Source organism: Canis lupus, chromosome X (genome assembly GCF_011100685.1).
Source record: "Canis lupus familiaris isolate Mischka breed German Shepherd chromosome X, alternate assembly UU_Cfam_GSD_1.0, whole genome shotgun sequence".
NCBI classification, from domain to species: domain Eukaryota; kingdom Metazoa; phylum Chordata; class Mammalia; order Carnivora; family Canidae; genus Canis; species Canis lupus.
In genome coordinates, this window is record NC_049260.1 from 56,245,778 (window position 1) to 56,270,532 (window position 24,755).

The 24,755-nt window shown below is 45.9% G+C and overlaps 1 protein-coding gene and 1 pseudogene across 3 annotated transcripts in view; one reads left to right on the forward strand and one right to left on the reverse strand.

Annotated features, from left to right (window-relative positions):
* Nucleotides 1-24,755, forward strand: part of NHSL2 (NHS like 2) — a 252,935-nt gene that overhangs the window by 81,883 nt on the left and 146,297 nt on the right. The gene's annotated exons all lie outside the window — the stretch shown is intronic.
* Nucleotides 1,143-1,339, reverse strand: LOC119868680 (annotated as a pseudogene).

Here is a 24,755-nt window from a genome sequence, read left to right on the forward strand (position 1 = left end):
GCCCGTGATGTCACAGCTGCACCCCCATGTTCACAACAGCGTTATTTACAACAGCCAAGACATGAAAACAACCTCAATGTCCATCAGTGGACAGATGGGCAAAGAAGTTGTGAGATATACACACAAATGGAAAGTGATTCAACTGTAAAAAACAAACAAACAAACAAACAAAAACCGAGGGAATCTTACTGTTTGGGACAACATGGATGGACCTAGAAGGTATTATGCTAGGTGAGATAAGTCAGACATAGAAAGAAAGACATAGGCCATATGATCTCACTCAGATGTAGGTTCTCACCAGAGCAAAAAGATAAAAGCAAACCCAGACTTGCAGTTACCAGAGGCAGGGATAGAGGCTGGAAGTTGGAGGAAAGTGGTTGAAAGGCACAAACTTCCAGGTACAAGACATAGAAGGACTAGGGGCAGAATGTACAACACTGTGACTCTGGTAAACACTGCCCTGGCAGCCAGATGAAAGTTGTATGAGGGGGATCCCTGGGTGGCGCAGCGGTTTAGCGCCTGCCTTTGGCCCAGGGCGCGATCCTGGAGACCCGGGATCAAATCCCACGTCGGGCTCCCGGTGCATGGAGCCTGCTTCTCCCTCTGCCTGTGTCTCTGCCTGTGTCTCTGCCTCTCTCTCTCTCTCTGTGACTATCATAAATAAAAAATAAATAAATAAAAATAAAAAAAAAGAAAGTTGTACGAGTAAATCCCAAGAGTTCTCATCACAAGAAAGAAACTTCCCCTTTCTTTTTCTTTTCTTTTCTTTTCTTTCTTTTCTTTTCATTGGTATGTATATGAGACAATGGGTGTTAGCTGAATTTACTGTAGTGATCATTTCACAAAATATGTAAATCAAATCATCATGCTGTACACCTTAAATGTATATGGTGATGTATGCCAATTATTTCTAATAAAACTGGGAAAAAAACCCTACTCAGAGCCATGGCAGACTTGACAAAGAGAAAAGGGGTTATCAGAGATCATCAGGAGGTGTGTCAGTGCGTGTGTATTCCGTGGCTGTGTATGAACATTTGTGTGCACGTATGTGTGTGTGCTCACGTGCGTGTTTCAGAGTATTCTGGTCCTGGCCTGGCCCCAGGCAAAGCTGTCACAATAAGCAAACATTTCCAATTTTCTCTCTTCCTGAAGGTGAAAAACATTTAACTTGTTCTCCCTTGAATCAGTCTTTGCATTCCTATCGGGCACTACAGCTGTGGACAGATGAGGCATCATTGGCTTCTTTCTGGATAAATAAATACTGGGAAAAGTTTTCAATTAGCAATAATCGCGCCTCGGATAAACCTCATTGGCTACGATACTGCCACTGCGCAAAGCTGGATAAATAAATACTGAAGAGAAGAGCCACCAGGCAGCAGTATCAAACTATATGATGGAGAGTGGTGGGCTCCTTCTGGGATTGAAGTTGGCATAGATCTTACCACCCACTACTTCTTGAGGGCACAGCTGCAGAAGGGTGGAATTGTGTAGCCGTATGTGCCATATCCTGGCACATCAGTCAGCTAGAGTGAACCGCTCATCATACGGAAGAATCAGGATTGGGATGGATAGACCCTTCCCAGTGGAGAATGTGTTCTATAAAGGGCTTCTCAAGTTGGCCCATGCCCCAAGCCGCCCAAACTCCCATCTCTGCTCCCTTCCCAGGGAGCTTCTTTGAGCAACTGGCCTAGTCAAGTTTCTCCACCTCCCCCCTTTTTTAAAAAAAAAATTGTTTTTATTTATTCATTAGAGACACACAGAGAGAGGCAGAGACACAGGCAGAGGGAGAAACAGGTTTCCTGCAAGAAGCCCGATGCAGGACTTGGTCCTAGAACCCCAGGACCATGCCTTGAACCAAAGTCAGACACTCAACTGCTGAGCCACCCAGGACCCCCAAGTTTCTCCCCCTTTTTAAGGAAGGCTTTGGTTTGCTTCAAAGGCAGGCTGTGAACTGCATGCAGGGAAGAGAGCTAAAACTGGACCATGTGGCAGCTGTGACGTCACAGGCCATTCCTTAAGGAGGTGGATGTGGGTGCTACCTCAGACTTTTCATATTATTCCTGGCTGGGGTTTTGTAGTCAGAGTGGAACATTCCCAGGGGAAGAAACAAACAGTACTCTGCAGGAATCCCGCTCCCAGTCCTGTTTTTGGGAAGCAACCAATTTTAGGGCTTTTCTTCCTATACCTACCCTCACTGCTCTAAATAAAGCACTTTCAATTTTATTTCTTTGTTTGCCAATTTTAGGAAATTACCCGTTGACTTCCTGATAAGCTGGTTGGGGATTTATCACAATTATATAACTGTGTCATCACTTTTTATCCCTTTATTGATTATTCTAGTAATAGAATGAATAATGTAATAAGAATAGTAATGTAATAGTAATACAGTAATACATAAATAGTAATGTAATAAGAAAAGTAATGTAACACTTTTACATTTTTGTATCATCAATTATTGGCTGTGTCTTTTGAATCCCCACTTGGTAAGATGAGATATTGGCATTCTTTCCTTTCCCCTCGGCTGTTCTCCCCACTTGCCCCTCTTACCAGGTCGTATTTTGGTACAACAGCTAGTCGTTACTGAAAAAAGACCTCATCTTCAAAGGCAGAAGAGATGAAACTAATTTTTATTGAACATGTATGACGTGCCAAGAACCATGCATGCATTGTCATGTGTAATCCTCATACTAACCCTAAAAGTATCCTAATTACAGCTTTACACCTGAGAAATCTGTGGTCAGACCATGCATCTGGTAGGAGGGCCAAGCTGAGAGTTGAAACAAAAGTTGGACTACAAAGCCCCGACTCTTTCTCCGGAGCCCCATGCATCCTTCAGCTTCGTGTTCGCCTGCAGCTTTTCAAGTCCACTTTCTGTGGCCAAGGCTTGGACTGGAAGTCTTCGTCCATTTTTGGAACCCCACAGTGGTTCTGGCTTGTTCCCTGATGCTGCACTCTCTTTCCAGAGGGAGGAAACAGGAGACTGGAGAGGGAATGGAAAGCAAATGGGCCATCCCTGTGGGGTGCGTGGGTCTAGTGGATCACCCAGATAGGCTTGATGGTTCAGTCACATGCCTGGCAGGCTCTCTCTACCTGGCTGTCCAAGCCTTTGGAAGCTGGCACGGAAGTCCCAGGTAGCCCCTGAGCTGCCACAGGAAATTATTTGACAGCATCATCAGGGCTCTTCCAGCCAGCATGCTGCCTTTGATAGGAGAAGCAAATACAGAATTTTGAAGGTTGTAGCTGACTCAGACCATTGCTCTGGCATTGCGGTCATAGACACATGTGGGAAATTCCCAAATTGACTTTCCCACAGAGTTGTTTTGGAGTGGGGGACAGAAAGAGGCTGGGGGTGGAGAATGTATTTTCGTTATTTATTTGATTAGTATTTGTTAAATTGTTGGACCATTTCAACTGGAAGCACCAAGTGGGATTTCCCCAGAGGTCACTTCCGGGCATATGGAAGAGTCGAGAGGTCAAGAGGCCCTGGCTCAATTTTCCATAGTGAGGAGAGAGAAGCTATAATAGCATACAACAGACGATCCCAGATTCTTTTCATTGGTCTTAAGGCTGCTGTCATAGAGAAATATTTGGACAGCTTCACCTATCCAATCTCCACCAACCCAGGTCCCCTGGTTTTTTTTTTTTCTCTCTGTTGGCATTCCAACCATCCACTGCATTTTGGAGTCATCTTAATTCTCTCCTCTTGCCTCTTGCCAAGCCATCTCCTTCCTTCTAGGCCCGTTTACGCACACACACATACAGAGGCACATACCCCTAGAAGCCCTACCCTGTTAATTTGCAGTGTCTTACACATTCAACCTTTGCCCTCTTTTCTGGATGACCCCCAGCCTCATGACCTCAGGTCTAGACTATTGGATGAGCCACTTTTTGCACTTCCAGTAACACCTCCCATCCCACTGGCCTGGCCCTCATCCATTGGGTCAGGACTGCTGGCTGAGTCTTCTGACAGATCAGCTTTCTGAGACCCACTCATAACTTTCCCAAGGCTTCTCTGCTGCTTTACAGCATGAAATCCAAGTGCCGGGGCTTGGCATTCAAGGGCTCACACTGCCTGCTGCCACCTCGATTTCCAGACTTAGTTATTGCCACTTCCTACTGAATTGAGACTTTCTTGAAGATGGGAGAACATTTCTGGCTCACTGCTGGGACCTCCGACAGCACAGGAAGATGCCTAGGAGGTTGTGGGGGTCACGACTTGTTTGCTGAAGGAATGAACCAGATGAGGACATCATGATTATGGGGCTCATCCTGCCAAATAGTCGGGGAGGGGCCTCTCTCACTGACTGGTTGGGTGACCTTGGATAAGTCCTTTCCTCTGGATTGCACAGCATCCCAACAGCAATCCCAAATGTACAATTCTTGGGCCCTATAAACCCTGAGGGCCTGCAGACATGCTTTGTTGGTCAGCATATTAAAATGATCCTAAATTCGGGGCACCTGGGTGACTCAGTCGGTTAAGCGGCTGCCATTAGCACAGGTCATGATCCCAGGATCCTGGGTCCAGCTTGCATTGGGCTCCCTGCTCAGTGGGGAGTCTGCTTCTCCCTCTCCCTCTATGTTCTCTCTCTCTCTCAAATAAATAAATAAATAAAAATATTTTTTAAAATTATCCTAAATGCCTTTTTATAACGTATGTGTGCCCTACTTCCCCAGCCCCTCCTCCATCTTCTCATACCTCCCCTCCTCTCTCATTTTCATTAGCTGCTTGGTGCCTAAAGGCATTTACATTTGCGACCCTTGGATTGGGTGGTGTTTATGCACCTTTCAACACTGGTGAGGGAGGGATTCTCTGAACTGCTTTGGAGTGAGAACTGTGAGTGCTTTGCTTAAGTGGTTTCCAATGTCATCTAACATATAGCAGCCAGGCCTGACTGGCTCCGCCCTCCTCAGATGGGCCGGCAAAGGACAGTGGTGTGTGCCATTAGTATTTCTGGCTTTGGCAGTCAACTGTAGAGGGAGATGTTATCCCATTGGAAGTGATTGTCTTCACACAGCCCAATACAAGTGGGGCCCATTTATAGCCTAGAAAGGACCAGGCACAGCATGCCCATTGGCAGCCAGCTGGGCATACACAGGGAGCATTGGTTGCAGGCACAAAGTATGAATTTAGCCCAAGTTGCCTGGCAGGGTCCTTTCCAGGACAAAGTGAATGTGGAGTGTGTGCTAGCAAGCATTTGCTCTCACCCTCTGCCTAGCTTTCAATGGCCTGGTCTGCATTGAGACTCCAGAAAAGCATGGGGTGAGCAGGGAAGATCAAGAATGGCATTCTCACCACCGGGTTCCTTTGTATTAGCTGGTCCCAGGGGCCACATGAGCTGCAGATCTGTCTGGCCACAGGCTGGCAAGGCCCGGCTCCCTGGGGGATGCTAGACAAACAGCTGAGGTTGGAAGGCACTGGCTTAGCTGGGACAGCACTTGAATCCCACATGTTTGGGCAGGATCTGGGTAAAAGGTACCGAGAGCTGGCCAGAGGGCTGCTGTGGGTGTGTGCCCATCTCTGGGTACAGTCATGGGGCAAAACCACCAGTGGCCTGTGGTGCCAAATGGCTGCCCCCAAGCTTAGCATGGAGGGTGTAGAGGGACCATTCAATTAGGGACATACATGGCAAATCCACCCCATCTGTAAGCTCCCATAGCCATCTGGGATGGGGATGGGGAGGATGAGGGAGGCAAAGAGGAGAAGACAGATACTGTTTCATGCGTCTGGAACAACTCTGGGGAGCTTCCTGGGGTGGAAGGGATTGATTCTATGCTGTCCCACTTCCCTGTTTCTGCCCCTTTCCTGCTCGGCAGCTTATGAATTCAGGGAGACATCATCCCTAGTACTGTTTGTTGAGGGCAAAGAGAATGGAGAAGGTACACTTTCCAAAGAAACTTTGTGGAACACATTTTGGAGCCTTCAAAACAGTTTTAGGGTGTGTGTATGTGTGTGTGTGTGTGTGTGTGTGTGGTTTCCTTTGCACTACTCCAACCAACTCTGGTCAGCAAAGTGTGGGTGAGACACTCAAGACTGTGGGGTCTGCAAGGGGAAGTACATATGCCTGTTTGTGGAAGTGGAAGCATGTATAGCTGCTGCAGGGCAGGAGAAGCTGGCTGCCCAGGCTCAGCTGCAGCCAGGAGCGAAGGCCGTACACATAGGATAACATGATATGGTGGATAGTGTGCCTGGGGGTGCATTGTGTGTTACACAGATGTCGGGGATGTGCCTTGGGGGTCTGTGTGGGTTTGTTGCAAGTTGAAACCAGGATGTTTTGGTAGCGACAGGAGCTGGCATGGAAGATGAGACTAGAGAGCCCCAGTGTCAGCTAGATGGGTAGAGGGTGGACTGCTTTCACTTTCATTCCCACATAGCCAGCTGAGCCTGTCCCTGGCCACACTTGACACGGTCTGAGGGACTCCATACCTGTCCTAACCGGCTTGCATATTCCAGCCGGAAGCCATGGAAGTCCACATGCTGAGTTGTGCCGTTTGTAGCAACTCAGTGCCTGCCTCCAACCCCCACCCCCACAGTGTCCTAGAAGCTCAGCTCCCTGTGCATACCAGGTCAAGGAGACAAGGCTGGGCTTTTGCTTGCAGACTCACACTTGTGTCTCCTGTTCCACCGGAGGCCTTGTCATCTTCATACAGTGAGGCTTCTTCCTGAAATGCAATCTCCTGCTGAGACAGAAGCCACAGAGGAGATTCTGGGGTTGCTGTGTTCTCTGTGTTTGGGGTCATTGGGAGCCAGGGCCAACCAAGCCCTGGCGTGGGCCCTGCAGCTGCTTCCTGCATGCTGCCCAACCCCTGCATCCCCTCCGAACAATGTGAGGAGAGCTCTTACACACCTAGGAGGATTTGAGGTAGAGATGATGGTCCCGTGATTGGCAGGCATTTGGGCCTTCATCTCCATGACTACTGACCAGTTGGCTTGCCCTGGCCATGTGGCTTACATGGGCATGTGGGCTCTGTCTGAATGAGCTAAGTTTGTTCTCCCCTTAGCAGTAGGAATTTTGGCCAGTGAGCGGACACTGGGGTTCCCTGACCAGAAGAAGCAAACTCATGCATGCAGGGCCACATTCCCTACCCTGCCTTTGGCAGATAACATGAGGATGAGAGTTAGCTAAGTGAAGGACAACTCATGGTGTAGCCGAACAGAACGCCTGTCTCCTCACGTTACTTTTGAAAACACTGTGCAGGCCAAAAAAAATGGCCAGACCAAGAGCATCTGCAAACCATATTTCAGCCTCCTTGGCTGCTAGTTTGTGACCAATGTGAGAAAAGAACTTTAGCTGCATGTCACTGAGAATTATTTTTGCCTGGTAAAATCTTCAATGACCTCCTGAACCCAGCTTAAAGGACATCTCTGTGATCCTCTCTGACTCCCTCATTGGGCCAAATGAATACTCCTGTGATCCTTTAGTATCTCTCTTATATGCCAGGGTTACAGAGATAAATGAGAAAAAAAATCTCTGCCCTTGAGGAGCAACTAGTCCAGTGTGGGGGGCTGGGTGGGTTGGGAGACCAGATAGAGACTCTATATGCAAATGTGCAAAGACTCAGAGTTTTTGGAGGGAGGCTCCCTCTGTGTGAGTGTGCAGAAGCTGAGGAAGGCAAGCTTCTGGTAAGAGGGAGTGGCTTGGCCAGATACTGGAGGAAGAAAGCAAAGTAGATGCAGCTGAGATAGTTTTTCCTAGCCGGCCTTTCCAAGCCTGGGGAAGCGCCCCCTCACCTCACCCCCACCCCAGCAGACCCTTGGAGTTTCGACTGTGGATGGCCTGCTCTGGCCCTGGTGAATGGCAATGTGACTGGCGTATAAGGAATGGGGGTGGGGTGTTGCTGGGAGTGGCAGGAAACAGTGGATCATTTGGGGCAGCAGGGACCATGCTAGGGATGTTGGTCTTTACCCCAGAGGTGGTATGAGCCAGCTGAGGCTTGGAGCAGAGGATTGATGCATCTGACCTTGGCTTTGGAAGGCCCACACGGGAGTCTGTGTGTGTGAGATGGACAGGAAGGGCAAGAGGCTGATAACAGGGAGGCTAGCCTAGGAGCTGAATCCCCAGTGCCTAGGCTTGTTCACTCTGTACCTGCTGAACCAGTGAGTGATTAGGTAAGATGGAATGTGTGGAGCTACTGCTTCTACTGTTCGTAGGGAATTCCATTTGCTCTGCCATGGCAGGCGAGCGGGTGGGGGATGGGCAGAGGTGGCTTTCACAGGCATCCACTTGGGTGCCTCATAGGCATCTCAAACTTGCCATGTTGAAAGCCATAGTCCTGACTATTCCCCTCCAAGCCTGCTGCTCCTGCAGTTTCCTCATCCCAACCAGTGGCATCCCCAACTTTCTAATTCTACAGAACTCAGACCTAGAAGTCATTCTTGACTCCCCTCTTTTTCTCATATTCCACTACTCCATTAGCATTATCATGTGGTTTTCACCTCCATAATATCCAGAATCAAGCCACTTGTTACCACCTTCATGGTCCATCCCACCATCATCTCTCCCCTGGATATTTGCAACAGCTTCCAATGAGGTCTCCCTATTATATCAAATTATTACACCTTGGATCCACTACAGTCTGCTCCCATCACAGCAATCAGAGTGATCCTGATGAAACGTGAGTCAGATCCTGTCCTGCCCCTGCCTTGAACCCTCCAATGGCTCTCTATTTCAGACCAAAAACCAAAGTCTTTACAGTGGCCCACAAAGCCCTTTATGATCTGCCCCCGCCCCCATGACCTGTCCTAACAGATGATCACTGTCCCTCATCCCTCTCACTCTGTTCCAGCCACTGGCCTCCTTGCTGTTCCCCGAACAGCTTCAGGGACTTTGCATTTGCTGTTCTCCCTGGCTGGATATCTTTATGGTTTACTCCCTCACTTCATTCAGATCTCAGCTCAAAGGTCACCTTCTTAATGAAGCCTTCTTTGACCAACCTGTTCTAAAACAGCACCCCAGCTCTGCTGGTCCCCTGACCCCCCCTACTGTTTCATTTTTCTCCAAACCAGACATCGCTTTCTAACTTACTACACTTCTACTCATTTATTTTATTTGTTATCTATCTCCCTCCACCAGAATGTAAACCTCATGAGAATGGGAATTTTTGTCTATTTTTGCCCATGCTGTATTCCTAGCACTTGGAAGAGTGCCTGGCATATAGTAGGCATTGACTAAGGACTAGCTGAATAAACAGGTAGACTGTGGGGACCAGTGAAATTGCCCTGGGTCATTTCTGGGCCATATGATCTGGGATTCTCAGCGGCAGATTGTAAATGGGAAACCAAGATCCCACCGGACTGTAGGAGTTAGCAGGTCTAGCTGGAGTGACCTTGGGCAAGTCCCTTCTGCTCATTGGTCCTCAGTTTGCTCATTTATAAGGTAGGAGATAGGATGTGATGATCTGTAAGGGGCAAGGTGAAAGCCTGGCCAACTGGGCTTGCCATTCAGGCCCCATGGGCATGAGAGCAGAGGTCCTCAACCCTGCCATCCTCTTTTTCTTCCCTGACCTCCTCCAACATGCCATCTTATTTTCAACCCATATGGATTAAAGCACCATGTTTTAGCTGTTCAGACAATGATCAGAGGAGGGAAATGGCTGCCCCTCAGCTGCATTCAACCAAGCCAGCTGGACTCTATGAAGTGTGCCTGGCTCTGGTTCAAAGGCCTGGTGCAGGGCAGAAGTCTATCAAAGACCAGCACCCCACTTTCCAGAGCAAAAACTTCTACCACACCTACTACCTAGGTGGGTCCATCTCTGGAACAATCCCATCTTCCCTCCCAAACCAAACTCTTCTACCTAGTCTAGTTGGGGCCTAGCATTTTTCAAGCATTTCTCACTCAAAGTCTTAGTTCTTACAATGACAATGCAAAGCAGGCATTCTGAGACCCATTTTTTTCAGAGAACACTGGGTCTTGGAGGGGATAAGGAGTTTGCCCAAGGTCTCACACCCCTTCTCTGTCTGCAAGACTCACTTGGAAATCTGCTGACCAAGGTCTGGGAGACTCATTTGTGTGGTTGTTGCTGTGAAAGAGTCAGAAGGGAGGATACTCGGTTCTTCCTTCTGCTCCATCTAGGCCACAGGTGGAGCCCAAGGGACAGAAAACAAGCCAGCCCAGATGGAAGTCATCACTCTCCCACCAGCTCCCTGAGGGTTGAGCAGAAGGAAGGCGCCTTCCCCGCCTAGCCCTGCCAGGAATTTGGGTGTCCTGAGACTGAGACCAGTGAGCAATGGGGGTGGTGTGTGTGTGTGTGGGGGGGGGGGATACTCCATGTGATAAACTACTTTCCTTTCTCATTCCAAAGATCAGAGAGCACTTGGTGAGCTGTGCTTTGTTTCAATGGAAACAAAACAAGAAAATCTCAGTGGAGGTTGGCCAAATTTTCCTTTGTCCTCTAAGGCTGAAAGGCTAAATGGGAGCACTAGGCTAGAGGTGGGGGGAGGCGGGGGAGAGCAGGGCCCCTATAAGGCAACAGATCAGTAGAAGGGGGACCAGGACGGATTCTAGCAAAATATATGTGTGTGTGTGTGTGATGTGCGAAATTCAGAGTGCTTCTCTTGGAACTGGAAATATATATATATAAAGAGTGAAGTTTGTGCTGGCTGGAAGGCCTTGCAGTCCCCTTCATGCAGCCTTACTCCACATGAGTCAGCTAAATCCAGGTAGTCTCCAGCAAGGGGCTGCAGCAGGACCCTGGAGACATAGCACAGCTAGTACTCTCCTGGCCCAAGAAGCACCAAAGGCACCTCTGGGCTCAGTACTTTCCATTCAGCCTCAGAGCCCCCAGCCCAGTCTTTCCTGCCCCTACAACATACCATGCTCCCACCCAGAATAATAGGAACTTGAGATTGTCAAAGTTATCCAAAGTTTGTCAGGCACTTCCCTATATCAGCTCTTCAGGAGACAGGGTAGCTTATTGGTTAAGAATGCAGTCTCAGGGGCACCTGGGTGGCTCAGTGGTTGAGCATCTGCCTTTGGCTCAGGTTGTGATCCCGGGGTCCTGGGATCGAGCCCTTCATCGGACTCCCTGCTCAATGGGGGGCCCGTTTCTCCCTCTGCCTCACCCCAGCTTGTGCTCTCTCTCAAATAAATAAATAAATAAAATCTTTTTAAAAAATGGGAATAGTCACAAGATCTACATCTTTGCGTTGTTTTTAAATTAAATGAGCTAGGGACACCTGGGTGGCTCGGTGGTTAGGTATCTGCCTTCGGGTCAGGGTGTGATCCCAGAGTCCCGAGATCGAGTCCTGCGTCGGGCTCCCTGCGTGGAGCCTGCTTCTCCCTCTGCCTGTGTCTCTATTTGTCTCTCATGAATAAATAGATAAATCTTTTTAAAAATCAAATGAATTAATATTTAAATTCCCAAGCAAAAGATTTTCGTCTTATATTACTGCCATATTCCTCAGGCCTAAACCGTGCCTGGCACCTAGTAGAGACTCAGCGACTATTGATTATATATAAAGTGCTTAGAATGGGAACTGGTCCTTGGCAAGTGCGACACTGCTGGTTGTTGTTATTCACACTCTCACAACAGTTCCAAGAGGGGCACTCAGAATTTCACACATGGCAGTTTTCTTCTATGTAAGGTTCAAGTTCTGAGTCAAGGCAACAGATTAAAAATCAAGGGAGGGGATCCCTGGGTGGTTCAGTGGTTTGGCGCCTGCCTTCGGCCCAGGGTGTGATCCTGGGGTCCTGGGATCGAGTCCCACATCAGGCTCCCTGCATGGAGCCTGCTTCTTCCTCTGCCTGTGTCTCTGCCCCCTGCCCCAAGTCTCTCATAGGTAAATAAATAAAATCTTTAAAAAAAAATCAAGGGAGACAGTTTGGGCCACGGAGAGTCATGAATGCAGTTCTCAGATCTGAGCAATAGTATCCACCCTCCCATTCATTCATTCATTCATTCATTCCCCTGTCCATTACACAAATATTGCCCCAATGGTCCTATAGGCCAGGCCCTGGGCTGCAAGCTGGGGGGATATGGATGACGAGACAGATAAGGCTTCTGCATTTGAGGAGCTGAGATTCTAGTGGAAGGAGACAGGCCAAAGCAAGTCAATATTTAGATATTTTCAAATAGTAATAAATGCTGTGGAAAAAAATAATGTAGTATCATGAGCTAGAGAATAGCTGAGGGGTACATGTTGTGGGGCTAAGTGACATAGCAGCTCTTCTGGGGGGTCTTGGTCTCAAATCAAGGGCCCTTGCCTTGAGTTGGTCTTCAATGTCTTACATCACTTCATCCTGCAAGCATTTTTGTGCTGTTTGCCCAAGGCTGGGGTCCACTGCCAAGTGTAGCTCCCAAGGGGTCTGTACATGGGGGTCTGGGTGTGAGGGGCTGGAGAGAAGGGGCTGTGTTCATGTACTGCCAAGTAGGAAGCTTCTGGCTTCGGTTGTCCTCTGGCAAAGCTGTTAGTTACACTGGGTGAAATGATGGTAGCGGCCTGGAAGCTTCCCTGAGGTCCTTCTGCACTCTCAGGGAGGAGGCAGCTGGCTAGCGTTCCCATGCCTCACGCTGGTTCATGGTGTCACCTTCACCTGCTCAAACACCAGCCAGGCACTATCTCATGCCATCATAATTCTAGTCACACTTGAGTGTCCTTAATTCATTACATGTTTGGGCATCTCCAGAGCCCAGGACAGAATTGTCACCTAATGAATGCTTAGCAAATAAAAGAATAAATGGGTGACTATTTTTCCTCTTCTTCATCTGCCTGGCTCATTCCCCTTCACGCATCAAGACGCAGTTCATACATCATCTTATCTCCTTGCTTACCTTACTTTAATTAACTGTTAAAAAATGTTAAACTGTATACACCTAAGGGGCTCTTGCACATCCTTTACTTCCTCTTTGAAGCCTTTCTTGACCTCCCTAGGCATGGTCGGTCCCTCCCATCTGAGAGCTCCAGCACATTCTATTCCCCAACCATAGCCTTGATCACTCTAGGAGTATTGTCTGCCTCTGTTGTGTCATATCCCTGCCTATAATTTTCTCAGTGGCAAGGACTGTTTTGGTCATCTCCACATCCCCAGCACTAGCCCCTAGAGGGCGCTCAATAAATATTTGTGGAATTAATGGGGAAAAAAACCTCCAAACAATGAATGAATTGTCAATGTTGTTTAGAGTGTCCTAGATAGTGGTGTGGAGCTGGAACTGGCTTGTTGTGGCTCGTGGGAGCCAATTGTTAAATATTTAGGAACTTTGTTGAGTCAATGGTTAAACACAGCCATCATTAAAAATTAAAATATATGAGACAACAGAAGACAAACTGAAATTGAGGGACTTTTTTTTATCAAATAAATGACCAACTCAATGCAATATAGGATCCTAGAACAGAAAAAAAGGCTTTAGGAAAAGACTTGTGAAATTCAAATAAATTTTGTACTTTAGTTAATAATGTACCAAGGTTAATTTCTCTGTTTTGAAAAATGTCTTGTAATTATGTAGGATGTCACCATAAGGGGAAGCTGGGTGAAGGGTATGGGGACCTCTCTGTACTGCCCTTGCAACTCTTCCGTAAGTCTCAAATCATCTCAAATTATTAAGCAAAAATGTTAAATTATATAAACCTCCAGCTAAATGAATTATATTGAAAAGAATAATAAATATTATTTGGACTCAGATAATTCATTTACTTTGATTCTTCCCAATTAGTTTACTTCCTAATTAGTTTACCATGATCTATGACCTTTGGCTGATTCATCTCCATTACATCTGAATGATATGCGTCTTTGCCCTCTCCGTGTTTGGTAATGTCACATAAGGTAGCTTAAAATAGGTCATAGTGAAAGTATTTATATCATGGAAATTTGAGAATGCTGCAAATCAGGGTTTGGATTCTTGTTTTGTTCACTGTACTCTAGACTTCAGAAAGTGATGGTGAAGATATTAATAATGTACTTTTTAAAGTATAATAATATTGTTTTTAACACACTTTTAAGTTGTGTGTAAAAGTAAGTGTGTGTTACTTTGTGAATAATACACACCAAAAATGAGGAAGTATGCTTCCAGTATGTGGAAACTATTATCTGATTCAGCAAAAAAGTTTTTCAAATCGTTGATGAATTTGTCCAGTTCCAACACTGCTTCATTGTTTTCCTTCTTACTCATTAACATAAATGAAAATATCAACTACCATTCATGTAGGAACTACACTTGGTCTTCTATTGTAACTGTAGTTTGGCAATGGATATAAGAATTCAGCAAAATCAATGAAAGCATTATGTGAAAATCAATCGGCTATATGGAATTTGCAATAAAGAGTGTTATACATTTCATTGTTATTCATAAATTCTATGCTGCATGTTCTTATATAGTAAATAAATAAATAGGCATTCTTTTTTGAGAGCTAGTTGCTAACCATTTACCAAAACACCATTAGTCCCAAATATTAATCAGTGTTTCTGCAAATGCACTGATTGGAAAGAAAAGAACATTGCCGGCACCTTCTCTGTGCAAGGCTGCTGTGCTCTCTGTTCATCATCTCAGTTGCTTTTCATCTCAACTATGTGAAGTGCAAATATTATGACACCATTTATGAAGATATTGAGGCTCAGAGAGGTCAAATGACTGGACTAAGGTCAAGTCATTGGCCTATAGGAGAGCCAGGATTAAGCCAAGTCCTACATCCATCTGAATCCAAAGCTCATTGTATTAGTTTCCTATTGCTGTTGTAACATGCTACCTCAAATTTAGTGGCTTAAAGCAACACAAATTTCTTATCTTACCGTTCTGGAGGTCACAACTCTGAAATGGGTGTCATTGGACTAAAATCAAGGTGTTGGCAGGGCTGCATTCTTTCTGGAGGTTCAAGGGAGAAATCTGCTTCCTTGCCCTTCTCAGCTTCTAGACACTGCCTGCAGGGCTTGGCTTTTGTCTCCTCCCATCTTCAAAACCAGTGGTGGCCATATAATGTTTGTCCTTCTCCGATTGACTTATTTCACTCAGCGTAATACCCTCCAGTTCCATCCACATTGAAGCAAATGGTGGGTATTTGTCATTTCTAATGGCTGAGTAATATTCCATTGTATACATAGACCACAGAACATGAAGACTCCTAACTCTGGGAAACGAACTAGGGGTGGTGGAAGGGGAGGAGGGCGGGGGGTGGGGGTGAATGGGTGACAGGCACTGAGGGGGGCACTTGACGGGATGAGCACTGGGTGTTATTCTGTATGTTGGCAAATTGAACACCAAGAGAAAATAAATTTATTATTAAAAAAACAAAAACAAAAACAAAACCAGTGGTTGCTGGTCGAGTCTTTCTCACGTCCCAGTCCTCTGACCCTCCTTTGGCATCACATCTCCTTAGCTAACTCTGCTTGTCTTACCTCCCTTTTATAAAGACCCTTATACATTGTTTGTGACATTGAGCCCACGTGGAAAGTGCAGGTTACTCTCCTCATCTCAAGGTCAGCTGATAAGCAACTTCAATTCCATCTGCAAACCCTTTTTTCCAAACTTTGCCACTTAACAAAACATATTCATAGGTTCTGGGGATTTAGGATATGGACGACTTTGGGGAGCCATAGTTCTGCCTACCATACTTGTGCTTTCTCCATGACACTTACCTACCTTGTTTCTTGTTCTAGAGGTTGCATGATCCGCGCAAGACTGACATTGTTCTCCCTGACACCTGCATGCCACATATCCTGTGTGCTCCACTTTGGGGTTAAGATACCTTCTTTCCTTCAGTTAATCCCTCCAGCCTGCCAGAGAGCTCTGGGGTGGGGGGATGGCTTCTAGTCCCTGGGGTTTTTAATCCTGGACATATATTTTTCCTGTGCTTTTACTGAGGTCTCACTTTCTGGCCATCACCCAGGATCACACCTTATATATTTGTTCATCTCCCAGTTCTTTACATTACTGTATTCTAGAAAAGTCCATGGACTTACCTAAAATGTTCCTTTTCTATGCCTGCTGATGAAGCATCCGTCTATCTGTGTTTTTTTTTTTAATTTTTTTTTATTTATTTGTGATAGTCACAGAGAGAGAAAGAGAATGAGGCAGAGACACAGGTAGAGGGAGAAGCAGGCTCCATGCACCGGGAGCCCGACGTGGGATTCGATCCCGGGTCTCCAGGATCGCGCCCTGGGCCAAAGGCAGGCGCCAAACCGCTGCGCCACCCAGGGATCCCTATCTGTGTTTAATATTGCTCTCTGACAGGATTTCCAGAATCAGACTCTAAGAAGTCATCCCTTACCTTCCCTAGTTTACTCCACCCTGAGATCTCAGACAAGAAACCTCCTCCACATTGACACCAGCCAATGGCCAGGAGCTGTCCCCCCTCCCCACTCCTGAAGCCTTTATAACAGCCAGAAGCATGTTGCCTCCGAGTTAGACCACAACCTTCTTATCTCCACCCCTCCATCCTTGACAAAAACTTTGGCCCCTCCCTTCTGCCTATCAGGTTCACACCCACTTGGGGCCCTGTCTGAATCCTGCCACCTTGAGGAAAAATTTCCAGATTATACCATCCCAAGGGGCTCTTGTCCTCGTCTGAGCACCTACAGAACTTATTGTGGGTAACACTTATTTTGACACTTTATAAGCTACCATTATGGAGAGGCCTCAAACTTGTGGCTGGTGGGCTGAGTAGCACCCACGGGTATGTTTCATCTGTTTGATCTGCACATGGTTTGCTACTGGGCATGGAGCCCAAAGTGGGGCTTGAACTCACAACCCTGAGATCAGGACCTGAGCTGAGATCAAGAGTCAGATGCTTAAGTGACTGAGCCATCCAGACACCTCAGGTGGTTTGTTACTTAAAAATTATTTGCTAACATGGCAATCGGTAATATTTCCATACAATCTGGATTTCTGGCTACTTTGAAAAATAGAAAAGTCTGGTAATACTGGCTCTGCATTCCCACTGGATGGTAATTAGCTGGATTGGAGTGGTGGCTTCCCCTTTAGATGGAGTATGTGCTGTCTAGCTCACCACAGTACCCCCCCACACACACACACATACACATATTCCCATTATTGCATTTAGTCTAGCCTCCTTCACTCATCTATAGTACTTGAGTGGCTCCTAAAGGCATTCTGAAATATACCATGCCTGCACAAATGTCCAGCTATATCACAGTCTCTTGGAGGAAAGAAACTTTATTTACTTATGTTGCGTTTCTTTTTTTTATCATTTTCTTTTTCATCATGATAAATGTATTCTTTTATCCTCATCATCTATTCCCACATTCCCCCCCCAACCTCCCCTCTGGTAACCATCAGTTTATTCTCTATAGTTGAGTCTGTTTCTTGGTTCGTCTCTCTTTCTCTCTTTTTTCCCTTTACTCATTTGTTTTATTTCTTAAATTCCAAATATGAGTGAGATCATATTTGTCTCCCTCTGACTGACTTATTTCACTTGGCATAATACCCTCTAATTCCATCCATGTCATTGCAAATGGCAAGATCTCATTCTTTTTATGGCTGAGTAATATTCCATTGCATATATATACCACATCTTCTTTATCCATTCATCAATCAATGGACACTTGGGCTGCTTTCATCATTTTGCTAGTGTAAATAATGCTACAGTAAACATCAGGATGCATGTATCTCTTTGGATTAGTGTTTGTGCATTTTTTGGGTAAATACCCAGTAGTGCAATTACTAAATTGTAGGATAGTTCCAGTTTTAACATTTTAAGGAATCTCCACATTGTTTTTCACAGTGGATGCTCCAGTTGGAATACACACCAACAGTGCACGAGGGTTCCTCTTTCTCTACATCCTTGCCAACACTAATTGTTCCTGTGTTGTTGATTTTAGCCATTCTGACAGGTGTGAGGTGATATCTCATTGTAGTTTTGATTTGCATTTCCTTGATGATGAGTGATGTTAAGCATCTTTTCATGTGTCTGTTAGCCATCTGGATGTCTTCTTTGGAGAAATGTCTGTTCATGTCTTCTGTCCATTTTTAAATTGGATTATTTGATTTTGGGGGGGTATTGAGTTGTGTCAGTTCTTTATATGTTTTGGATACTAACCCTTTATCGGCTATGGGACTTGCAAATATCTCCTCCCATTCCATAGGTTGTCTTTTAGTTTTGTTGATTCTTTCCCTCTCTGTGCAGAAACTTTTTATTTTAATGTAGTCCCAATAGTTTATTTTTGCTTTTATTTCCCTTGCCTCAGGAGACATATCTAGAAAAATTTTACTATGGCCAATGCCAGAGAGATTACTGCCTGTTGCCTCTTCAAGAATTTTTATGGTTTCAGGTCTCACATTTAGGTCTTTAATCCATTTTGAGATTATTTTTTGTGTATGATGAAAAAAGGTGGTCTAGTTTTATTCTTTTGCATATATCCTGTGACTTTACTGAATTTTCATATCAGTTCTAGTAGTTTTTTGGTGGAATCTTTAGGGTTTTCTATATAGAGTATTATGTCATTTGCAAATATGAGAGTTTTACTTCTTTCTTATCAATTTGGATGTCTTTCATTTCTTTGTGTTGTCTGATTACTGTGGCTAATACTTCCAGTACTTTGTTGAAAAAAGTGGTGAGAGTGGAAATCCCTGTCTTGTTCTTGACCTTGGGGGAAAAGCTCTCAGTTTTTCACCATTGAATATGATGTTGGCTGTGGGTTTTTCATATAAGGCCTTTATCATGTTGAGGCATGCTCCCTCTAAACTTACTTTGTTGGGGCACCTGGGTAGCTCAGCAGTTGAGTGTCTGCCTTTGGCTCAGGTCGTGATCCCAGGGGTCCTGGGATTGAGTCTCACAATGGGTCCCACAACGGGCTCCTGCGAGGGGTCTGCTTCTCCCTCTGCCTATGTCTCTGCCTCTCTCTGTGTCTCTCATGAATAAATTAATAAAAATCTTAAAAAACATAAAATAAATATACTTTGTTGAAGGTTTTTATCATGAATCACCATTGTGCTTTGTCAGATGCTTTCTCTGCATCTATTAAAATGATTGTATGGTTCCCATCTTTTCTCTTATTGATGCAATGTATCATGTTGATTATTTTGTGAATATTGAACCACTCTTGAAACCCAGAATAAATCCCACTTAATCATGGTGAATGATTTTTTTAACGTATTGTTTGATTCGGTTTGTTGATATTTTGTTGAGGAGTTTTGCATCCATGTTCATGAGAGATATTGGCTTGTATTTGTCTTTTTATTGCGATGTCTTTATCTGGTTTTGGTATCAGGATGGTACTGGCCACATAGGAATGATCTTGGAAGTTTTCCTTCCTCTTGTATTTTTTGGAATATTTTGAGAAGAATAGATATTCACTCTTCTATAAATGTTTGGTAGAATTCACCTGTGAAACCATCTATCTGGTCCTGGACTTTGGTTTGTTGGAAGTTTTTGGATTACTGATTCAATTTCATTGCTGGAAATTGATCTGTTCAAAATTTCTGTTTCTTCCTGCTTTAGTTTTGGTAGGTTATAGGTTGCTAGGAATTTATTAATTTCTCCTAAGATGTCCAGTTTGTTGGCATATAGGCTTTTTCATAATATTCTGTTACAATTGTTTCTATTTCGTGGTGTTGGTTGTTATTTTTCCTCTTTCTTTTTTTTAAAGATGTTATTTATTTATTTTTTAAGATTTATTTATTTATTTATTCATAGAGACAGAGAGAGAGAGAGAGAGAGAGAGGCAGAGACACAGGCAGAGGGAGAAGCAGGCTCCATGCAGAGAGCCTGACATGGGACTCGATCCTAGGTCTCCAGGATCACACCCTGGGCTGCAGGCGGCGCTAAACCGCTGCCCCACCGGGGCTGCCCAAAGATGTTATTTATTTATTCATGAAAGACACAGAAAGAGAGAGAGGCAGAGACATAGGCAGAGGGAGGAGAAGCAGGCTCCATGCAGAGAACCTGATGTGGGACTCGATCCTGGGACTCCAGGACCACGCCCTGAGTGAAAGGCAGACACTGAACCCCTGAGCCACCAAGGCATCCCAGTTTTTCCTCTTTCATCAGTGATTTTGTTTATTTGGGTCTTCTCTCTTTCTCTCTCTCTCTCTCTCTCTCTCTCTCTCTCTCTCTCTCTCTCTCTCTCTCCCTCGCCTTGCTTGTTGTGCCCAAGATTGCGAATCCGAGAAACCACCAAGGAGCCGACACCGATGCAAGCGCCCGAGGGTTTATCTGCAAGCTGGAGCTTGGGTCCAAGTATATCCGACACAGCGGAGCAGGGACTTGGACCCCGAAGTGGGTTACAGCTGGGTTTTTTATGGTCTGGTCTAGGGGATTTTCAAAGGGGTGGATGAATTTCTCAAGTTCTGTTTACATTCTGATATGGGGCTTTCAAGGGCATTGAGCTCTGTTCTCATTCTAATATGGGACTTTCTACCACGGGAGTGGGCTCTGTTATCTTTCTGATATGGGATTCCCTGCCGAGGACATTCTGCAGTTTTTCCTGTAAAGTTCAGCTCTTATTCACAGGGTCCTAGGATGGCTGTACTTGTGCTAATGCTAAACTTGAGGTAGAATGGCCTTAATTTTTCTCGGCCTCCACATTGCTCACTTAGAAATTTTGTTGATCTTTTTAGAGAACTGGCTCCTGGTTTCACTGATCTGGTTTTGTTTGTTTGTTTAGTTACTATATCATTTATTTCTATTCTAATCTTGAATATGAATTTTTGAATTTATTTTGTTTTTCTCATGCTGCTCCGTACATAGTAGATGCTTGGTAAATATTGAGAGAATAAAGAATTTCCTGAAAGAGTGGTCACCCTATAGATGTTCTAGAATTAGTAAAAATTTGCTTTTACTCTAAGGTAAAGCTTTGTAAATGTAACATTTGTTGAAGAAGTACCATGTACCTGACTGTTAGATGCCTCACAACAACAGAGAAGAAAATTAAGGTTCAGAGAACCTTATTCAGTAAGGCTGAATTCAGTAATTCAGTAGGGCTAGGGATGTAGATCTGATAGTTTCAGGGGTAAGGGCCAATATTATTGTCCGATGAGGAGGGTTTCCTAAACATCAATGTTGGAAGCAGAGAGGAGCTGCCCTGCGGCCCTTTGGTAACGTTTGTCCACAAACTCTAAGAGTTATTTTGTTTGGAGAGAGATCAAGCATTTGTTAAATGCCCTTCCCATCCTGAGCATTTATTAAATAACTCTACGCTTAATCTTGGACTATCAGGAATTTGGAGCATCTGGGGAAACCCACTGAAAAGGTGAAGGAAGTACAGATAGACTGAGCCTAATAGTTTATGGGATTTGGAACCCATTTGGTGAGTCACATTCAATTGAGAGAAGTGTCTACTGATTCACTTGCCCCTATGTACTCAGAGGTTGTGCTATTCCCTCATGCCATCACTGGTGGTACTCATGTGTGGTGCAGGATGGGAAAGCATAGAGAAATAATGTGTGTTTAATGGCAGTGCAACAAACTGAAAGGACTGTGAGAATACCAAAAAGTCCCACTGGGACAGAAATCTGGTGTCGTGTGTTGCTGAACAGCTGCAGGAAAATTTGTCTGGACCTTTGGGTGCAGAGGTTGGTTTGTCAGACCTTGGTTCTGAGTAACTTTGAGAGCAAAGGGATCACATAGAAGACAGATACGATGCATCCAGAAGCTTGACTCTGGAGCCTTTGTCTGCCTTCTCTGCCACCCTGTCCCCTCCAGTCACTACCAGTTCCAACCAAGACTAGGAGAGGAGGGAAGCAGGAAGGCCTCAGCACCACCAGGTTCCTTCATGGGCCTTGTTTGGGTCTGCCAAAATGCTCAGGTTCAGGGGCATCTGGGTGGCTCAGTTAAATGTCTGCCTTTAGCTCAGGTCATGATCTCAAGGATCCTAGGATCGAGCCCCACATCGTGTCAGGCTCCCTGCTCAGCAGAGAGCCTGCTCCTGCCTCTACCCCTCCCCTCTGCTCAGGGTCTCTCTCTCTCTATCTTAAATAAAAAATAAAATTTTTAAAAAATGCTCAGGTTCAGCTGGGTGGGCTGGAACTCTGGGAAAGAAGAAGCTCTTGGACCAGTCCTAAAGGAGGCAAGACAGGGCAGGGGAAGGTAGGGGAGGCAGGGAAGAGAATCAGCTAAAGACACATATAGGGAGCTTTTATCCTGCAGACTCTATAGGAAGCATGGAATCTATAACCTTGGGATCCCCTAGAGCTGGGTTCAAGTGTGGCCTTAGGCAAGTCACTTAATCTCTCCAAGCCCAAGTTTACTTCTCTCAATGTGTGAGGAGTCAGGAGGCAATGTTTGTATGGGGCCTGGCCCATATTTCAAGAGATGGGAGCTGTGAGCTCTATAATGATGCAACCAAGCAATGAACTATCAAATTGGTTATTATTTGTTGTGAGTTTACCATGGGACAGATGCTGTGCTAAGCCATTTAAATCCATTATCTCCTTAATCCTTAAAGGAAAGATAAAGAAATTGAATTACAAGAGCAGAAGAGTGACTCATCAGAGGTCATCCAGCTGGTAAATGGCAGAACCAATGTGTGCTCCATAGAGAGCAGTTCCAGAGCTGACACTTCTCACCAGACCACCTGCCAAGCATTAACTCCACTTCATACATGGGGGAAACTCTAGGTTTAGAAAGCACTAGTGTCAGGGACAGAGCTCAGGGCTTTATATTTCTGGCTCTGCTGTGTAACATGCTGTGCAACCTTGGGCTAGTTACTCAACCCCTCTGAGCTTCAGTTTCCGGATTTGAAAAATGTCCGAGTCCAAAGCTTCTGGCAGCCTGAACAGCGAGAAAAAGTATCCTGTGGGAGAAGGTGGAGAGGAGGGAGCCCAGAATTTCCCGGAGACAACGGATGAACAGACATGGGTATAACAAGAAGCAGAGGCTGATCTAGAACAGAAACTTGCCAGAGTGAATGCGCCCAGCTCGTACTACCCATTTAGGGCTGGCCTGAGAGAATCCAGATGACCAAGTGGGCAGGAGTATGTATGACCACTCTGTTGGCACCCCCATACAGTGAGCTGCTGTTGCCACCTAGGGGACAGGCGGTGACCAGGAGCCCAGGCTGCTGCTGTGGCTGAGCAGTACTGCACATTCCCCATCTCCTGCTGGTTTCCGGAGTGAAAAGGGGCAGTGAAGGCTTGCTCTAGGAGTGGGGAAGAGAGTGAGGAAAAGAAGCTGAGAGCTGCCTCTGGTTGGGGAGTTATAAATAAATCCATCTGGAAGTGTTTGGGGATGTGGGAGCCTGAGGCCGGCCCCTGCAATTCAGGCCATGTGGCACATATTTCCAATTGCACCAGAACCTCCCCCCCCCCCACACCCGCCCCGGAGTTCCAAGAGACTGTCTGATTGGGCCTGTCTGCTCTGGCCCTGAGCTGGGCAGGAACCCTTCAGGCCCCAACCCTGCTTCCAGCTCCCGCCCAAGCCCTCCTCTCCTCCCAGCCCAGCTCCAGCAGGATATCTTGAAAGTGTTTTAGGAAGGTTCACGTGCTACTCAAGTGTTGCCTAAAGGAATGAGTGAATTTTCAATTCAGCATTTAACTGGTAATTCATTCCCCTTACTAGGAAGGAGCCCTGTGGTGGGTTATGGAAGATGAGGCATTCTTAACTTTTGGCCTCCCATCTCGAGATCCTCTGTACCCTACTCAGTGGAGGCCAGCCAAGGTGCAAAGGCACTGCCAAGGTCTTGTTAGTCTTTCTGTCCCCAGCATCAACAGTAGCCCTTGGTAGGTGTTGGTTGTATGAAGGGGTGAGTCAATTTATTAATTTAACAAACACTGCACACCCTCATGCACCGTGCACTCTGCTACATGCTGGGAACAGAGAAAGAACAAAACAGACACAGTCCCCGCTTTTGTTGAGTTCGGTCACAGTGTTTCTCAGTGAGATTACTCTTAGCACTTGGAATAAGACCAGTCTTTGCAGTGTGGGGCACTCCTGGGTCGTTGCAGAATATTTCACATCCCAATTCCTGGCCCTAAATGCCACCGGTACCCTGGAGTCACTGTGACTACCTTAAATGTCCCTACACATTTCCAAATACTTCCAGGGGTTGGAAGGACCCACCTCTGGTTAAAGGCCACTGCTCAGGAACTGGATCCTGAGCAAGTGAGGGAAGGTCATCCCCAAGGTATGAACATGCTGAGTCCTCTAAGGCCACATATAAATTGGTGGCTTAGAACTGGGAAGCCATGTTTGCCCTACAAAGATATAGAATGCTTCTTCAGTTGGTGAGTTAGGCCCCTGAAGCCCGGAACTTAGCTGAGGTGCATGGTTCTCCCAAGCTGGGTTACAGCTGAAGTGCAGGCACCATGCTGGCAGTTTTAAACATGCTAATGAGTTGGGTTCCTTGGAATCGTCCAGAGAGCAGCCAGAATCTGGTCCCAGGGCCAGATGACAGGTCAGATCTCAAGATACTGGATTGGGGATAAATCCACATTGAGGTGGAAGTTGGAGTAGAGCCTCAGGATCCATTAAAATGGTCAAAGGAGAAGGTACTGGGGAAAGGTAAAGATCGAATCCAGGATAAAGGCCAGAGCCAGGGAAGTAGGGCCTAGTGGTATCTCTTCTCGGCCCCTCATTTCCATTGCATGGCCACTACCCCAGTTCAGGGTCCCAGACTGTGCCGGGACCAGGACCATTGCAGAAGCCTCCTACCTGGCCTCCATTCTTCTGGTCTCTGCCTTCCAGAATTGTCTTCTTAAAACACAGTGTTCATCATGTGCCTTCCCAACAGTCACCAGGCCCAATGTCTCTGGCCTTGCATCCTAACCCCCTGCAGAGTGGCATCCCATCAACCTGGCACCCTCTTGGCAAGCCAGCTCCAGATGCTCCTTCCCGGGCTCATTGTTGCTCATCTGCTAGATCTTACTGTCGGCCA